Source organism: Wolffia australiana, chromosome 13 (assembly GCF_029677425.1).
Source record: "Wolffia australiana isolate 7733 chromosome 13, ASM2967742v1".
Classification (NCBI taxonomy): Eukaryota; Viridiplantae; Streptophyta; class Magnoliopsida; order Alismatales; family Araceae; genus Wolffia; species Wolffia australiana.
In genome coordinates, this window is record NC_135847.1 from 9,311,554 (window position 1) to 9,317,420 (window position 5,867).

Below are 5,867 nucleotides of genomic sequence, written 5' to 3' on the forward strand. Positions count from 1 at the left end.
GCCAACTATTGAGTGCTGTCGGCAAGGACGGGAATAATCAAATGTTCCCCATCGCCTGGGCGGTAGTTGAAGGTGAAAATCAATCTTCGTGGACGTGGTTTATTCAGCTACTGATGAATGATCTAGGAATGGTGGACGGAAATGGCTGGACGATTATTAGCGATCAGCAGAAGGTACTTAATTTATTTCTTTGGACTCTTATCGCCATCGTTAGACACGCAGTAGTACATTAATAGATGCGCACTGCCTAACATTGTGCAGGGACTGGAGAACGCAGTGTCCTCCTTATTGCCCAATGCGGAGCATAGGAATTGTGCTCGGCATATCTACGCGAATTGGAAGAAGAAAGGACATTCCACGGCATTTTTGAAGAACTTATTCTGGAAAGCTGCGAAGGCCACCACGCACGAAGATTTCCAACGGCTGATGAGGGAGATGAGCAGTGTGAACCCACAAGCCGCTCAAGACTTCGAAGATATAGGTATAAAGAAGTTTTGCAGGGCGTACATTAATGAGGACAGAAGGTGTGAGGTGATCGACAACAACATTTGCGAGTGCTTCAACAACTACATCATGCAGGCCAGGTCTAAGCCAATCATCGACATGCTGGAGGAAGTCAAAGGTGCAATAATGCAGAGGGTAGCAAAAAAAAGGGAGTTATTTTCAAATAGAACTGATACGTTATGCCCTCGGATAAGGGAGGTGGTCGAAGAGAACAAGAAGAAGTCCAGGAGATGCACTCTTAGGCATGCAGGGAAGTATCAATTCGAGGTCACGGACTTGGGAAGCAGGTTTGTGGTCGATGTACTTCACAGAACATGTAGTTGCAGATATTGGGAGTTAAGGGGCATTCCATGCGCCCATGCTATATGTTGCATTCATTGGGTCAAGGAGGACCCCGTCATTTTTTTCAGTGAATGGTTCAAGAAAGACGTATACCAACTAGTGATGGAGGACCATCTCGAGGACGACGCCACGATGACGAAGAACCATCTCGAGGATGACGCGACGGGATGTCGTCAGCCACGCCGAGCAGCTCGCGCCGACGCTCGCCACCCGGGTTTAAGTACCCGCGTAAGAACTTTTATCTTTTACTTATGCTCATTTTCATGTGTGTTTGTATTTTTGGATTCGTGGACTGGGCCAATGTTGTTGGGCCCGTCCTCGCCATTTTTACTTTTATGTTTGTATTTTGAATTTGTAAGGGAGGCCGAACCACGCCTCGCGACGGTTCGCCTCTCCCACGCTCACTTGGCACCCATCCTCACTATATAAGGGGATGGCATGCCCAAGGAACACCTTGGAGTCATTGTTGAAAAGTTTATTCACAATTCGCCTCCCCTATCGTGAGAGTAGTGTAGGGGTTTGGCTAGCCCCACCCCACGTTGAGATCACTCCGTGGTAGAGCCCACGCCTCCCATCGAGATCACTCCGAGGAGATGTGTAAAGCGCGCCGCCGAGATCACTCCGGTGCGAGGAAAGAGTTTCAAGAAGCCGCCGCCATCAAGAATCGAAAGAGGCCTTCGCCGAGATTACTCCGGGGTCTTGGGAGATTCAAGAACCGCCGCCGACACGCCATCAACCGGGGAAATCTGCTCCGTCGAGGGAGCACACCCCAGATCCGTCAAGAACCCCTCTTTCTTAGAGGGTTCTTGGTTGTTACATTTCAAGAAAGCCATTTCTTGGTACCTTTTTCCACCCTTCCACCATTTCTTGATCGCCACCCCCTTTTCCCATCGCTTGATTCCCAACCGCCTGCCTTGCCTTTCTTGATCGCCCACCCTCCTTTCCCCATCGTTTCTTGATTCCCAACCGCCTGCCTTGCCTTTCTTGATCGCCCCTTTCCCCATCGTTTCTTGATTCCCAACCGCCTGCCTTACCTTTCTTGATCGCCCACCCTCCTTTCCCCATCGCTTGATTCCCAACCGCCTGCCTTGCCTTTCTTGATCGCCCACCCCCTTTCCCCATCGTTTCTTGATTCCCAACCGCCTCGTCTTGCCTTTCTTGATCGCCTACCCTCCTTTCTCCCATCGCTTGATTCCCAACCGCCTGCCTTGCCTTTCTTGATCGCCCACCCTCCTTTCCCATCGTTTCTTGATCCCCAACCGCATCCTCTTGTCTTTCTTGATCGCCCACTTTCTTTCCCCTTGATTTCTTGATTTCTTGATTTCTTGAATTCTTGATTTCATGATTTCTTGATTTCTTGATCTCACCATATCTCCTTGATTCCCTTCGCTCTCCCCTTCGCCTCATCTTTCTTGATTTCTTGATTCCCACCCTCTACGCCATAACCGACATTTGGTTTTCTGCCCCACCCCACGACTATTCCCACGATACTTGGTTCACTGTCTTGCCCGCCCACACGACTACGCCGCGCGCCAGCCAAGCGCGCGCTTTGTGCGCCTCTGCTCCGACTTTGTTGCACACCACCCGTGGACTCAGCTCTCTGCTGGTAGTTACGACCGCACCGCCCGCACTCGGTTTTGTCCTCGCCAACGACACTCGCCCGCACGACCCGACACTAAGCATCCGCCGATTTACTTGGACGCCTTGGACTAAGCGATACAAAGGTCAGTCTCGCTCCCCTCTATAAACTCCAGTATTATTATCTTCGACAGTCTCGTCTTCCCCTATCGCGTCTGCTACCGTGATATTCTCGAACATCATCGGATAGGACTAGCCACCTTGTCGAGCATAGGGATTCTTGTGGTAGACGGACTGTCATCCGACTTGGACGCCGAACGCTCCAGGGCTGTTAGATGCCCCTCACTTAGTAGACGTCTAGTAGGTCCAGCGGGTCATTGGGAGTTTGATCTTAGGTTCACTCGTCTCTCATTGATCGATACGGCCGACGTCGCTATCCGTCAAGTCCTTATCTGCTCATTCGTATTTTCTCATCATTCGGCTTACATCCCATACATTCGCATCATAACCCTGTGACGTGAAACGCGCTGATCGATCCCGGCCGTCGTCGTATCACATCAACTAGCTTACACTTATGGTATCCCGCCAATGAATGGCAAATACCTATGGAGTGAAGTTGATGGGAGCTATGTATTCCCTCCTCTTGTGAGGAGACAACCTGGAAGGCCCAAGCTGAAGAGGAGGATTGACGTCGCTGAGAAAGAATCCACAGTACATAGATTATCGAGGAGAGGCCTGCATATGACGTGCTCCCTCTGCCACCAAGTTGGGCATAATCGGAAGACATGTACCCAACCAAAAATGGAAGCTGGAGGCCAGGTACAGTTTCAATTTTATGTCTAACTTTGTTTACATGTGTCATCGTTTTTTTCCGAATGTTAACCAATTAACTTGTTTCACTAATCATGCAGGGATCTCAGGAAGCTACATATCTGCCAATTGTCGAAGACCATCGACGATGAAGTTGCAATTCGGCTATGAAACACAACGCGCTCAAGCTTATTAATCGCTCGCCCTAAACAAACATTTGTAGAACAGGATTCAGTTCTCGGTTGATGATACAAAATTTGTTATCCAATTCCACAGAATTCTCGTTCATGTTCGCCGTTCTGAATCACCGTTGATTAATCCATGCATTTCGGTACTTATTCGTCCTTCCTGTTCGCCCTTCTTCTTCGTCGTGGCCCATGTTTTCACAGTAAAACAATAGGTTCTTACGAACTAAATTGGCCAGTGTCATGCCTACTTATAGTACGTATTCTCCAATAAACCAAGAAATTGTCTTCCAATAAAACATATTTCATTATGTTCCTCGCGACCTCAAAATTGAGTCACAGAACAGAATATAATTCACGAGTCTGCGAACATGATACGCCCTCATTCACAAATCGCTACAAGTGATCCATCATGCTTGCGAGATGTTGGCAAAATTGATATGGCCTCATTGAACGCCCGGGGCACATCAAAGGGGGCGGGAAGGGTCGAGCCAAACAGTCCACCTCTGGGCCACCTCCGGTCCGTGCTGGGTCAACCTCCAGGCATAGTCGAGCTGCATGCTCCCCGTCATTAGCTCTCTGATAAGCTGATAAGCTGCATGCTCCCCGTCATTTCAATGCCTCCTTCACCGTCCCCTGCTCTCACCCAGCAAGAACATATTTTAAATTCAAATTGCCAATCAAGAATAATGTTTAACTTTATTGAAATGCTGTTTATTAATAATAAATGCATGGTGCAATATAGTTGTTCGTCTCACCTGGCACAGAATGCAGTGGCCATATCAACGCCTGAATACTTCCTAGGAAGCTTCTGCGGTATTGACTAGGCCCATGCATATGGAGCCTCTCCCATATTGGCAAGCCCTCTACACAATCTCTCCTGCTTATTCTTCCCCCTCCCCCCCCCTTCTTCTAGCTGAATCAGACCCAATGAATGCATCACGTGCATGTTCTTCATTGAGGGGCTACATGTATTTATTGAGTATTAGCCTACGGACAAAAGACGTAAATAACATGGAGGGGCCGGGATCATATCAGAAATCTTTCTGTATTGTTTTAATTTAAGTAAATTTATTATAATTGATCATATATGCATAACCTGGCTGTAAAGCACCACAATAATCACAGATATTATAATGCATATTTATATTAGGCATTCTCGAAACTTGTAATATCAATTATTATGTCAACTTAACTGCTTACTAGTTACAATGGGCACACTAGAGAAACATTGAGACGTGGAAGAATTTTGAATGCGCAGAGCAAAATGGTCAGAATGACCCAAAGAGAATTCACATTATACAAGAGCGGTGGCCACTTCATCAGCACATACACCTAGATACCTTCAAATGGAATATCAGAACGACGTACCTGCATTCTTACAAGTGCATTTGAGGCCTCCACAGCTCTGTGTTCCAATTCAACTTCTCTTTCTATGGCTGCCTTCAAAAATAAAATGTGTAAAATTAAACCAAGAAACAGAAACAAAGAAGTGAATAGAAGACATTCTCATAGATGCTGCTTAGACCATCTTGGTGGCATTATGCGCTATCCTCTCTTCTTCTGCTCTGCGCTCAGCTGCAGCGAGCTCTTCACGAAGCGCCTGGCGAATAAAATAAGATTTTCAGAGAAGAAAGAGAAGATGAGAAATATGACGAACAGAAGAGTCAAAGAATATTTTGCAGTTCAAAAAATATCGTTAGTCTCAAGTACAGTTTAAAAAATAATAGAGGCAGTGAACTACCTGTATCACCCTTGTCTCACTAAGTTCACGGCCTCTCATCAAAGCATCCATATTTGCCTGGTTCAAAATGGGAAGTTCTGCAAATGAGATCTTTTCCAATCATTACATGAATTATTAGAAGAACGCACTAAAATGAACGATAATTGTTTCAATCAGTTGAGCCAAAGCCAAAGAACAGTCCTACAAAGGGAGACACTAGTGTAATCTAAGAGTGGAGTTAGTTTAATATCAAGGAGCACTCTATCAAGTGAGTCCATATGTTGCATCCGAGGTTCATATTTAATATGGGGAAAAGTTCATTCAAAAGTGCTCCACAAAACCCTATGGAGGCAGTTGACAGAAAAAGTATAGATGTCTCTTGGATGGTGGAGCCGTCTTAAAATGTAATTCATAAGCTACAAAGGAAAAAGAGTAAAGACAGGAAACCTGTAAGGACACAAGTTTTCCTTCTGCTGTTGATGCTTGTTTCTTGAAAGCCTATAGAACCAACAAGCTTCGATTTCTGCATTTTTAGCGGTCAGCGCATCACCCATACTTGACTCCACTTTACTCATTTCCATTTGGGCCAATAATAAATCTTGTTCTAGCTGTTTGATGGAAGCTTCATATGAACTACTGCGTCCTCGCTGATAAACAGCAGATAAAAAGTAAAAAGAAGTTATTTGAAGAATCTACATGTGCGCAAGTATGGAAGCAAATCCGTC

The 5,867-nt window shown here is 46.0% G+C and overlaps 1 long non-coding RNA gene across 2 annotated transcripts; it reads right to left on the bottom strand.

Annotated features, from left to right (window-relative positions):
* Positions 1–4,905: 4,905 nt before the first annotated feature.
* On the bottom strand, positions 4,906–5,641 carry LOC144711197 (uncharacterized). 2 transcript variants are annotated; one of them, XR_013583494.1, is made up of 3 exons: positions 5,590–5,641; positions 5,164–5,240; positions 4,906–5,022 (listed from the first exon to the last, which is right to left on the bottom strand). It is a non-coding gene; the product is annotated as an uncharacterized LOC144711197 (long non-coding RNA). The 2 variants fall into 2 exon arrangements; XR_013583493.1 differs by having other exon boundaries at positions 5,164–5,220; positions 5,590–5,640.
* Positions 5,642–5,867: the final 226 nt, after the last annotated feature.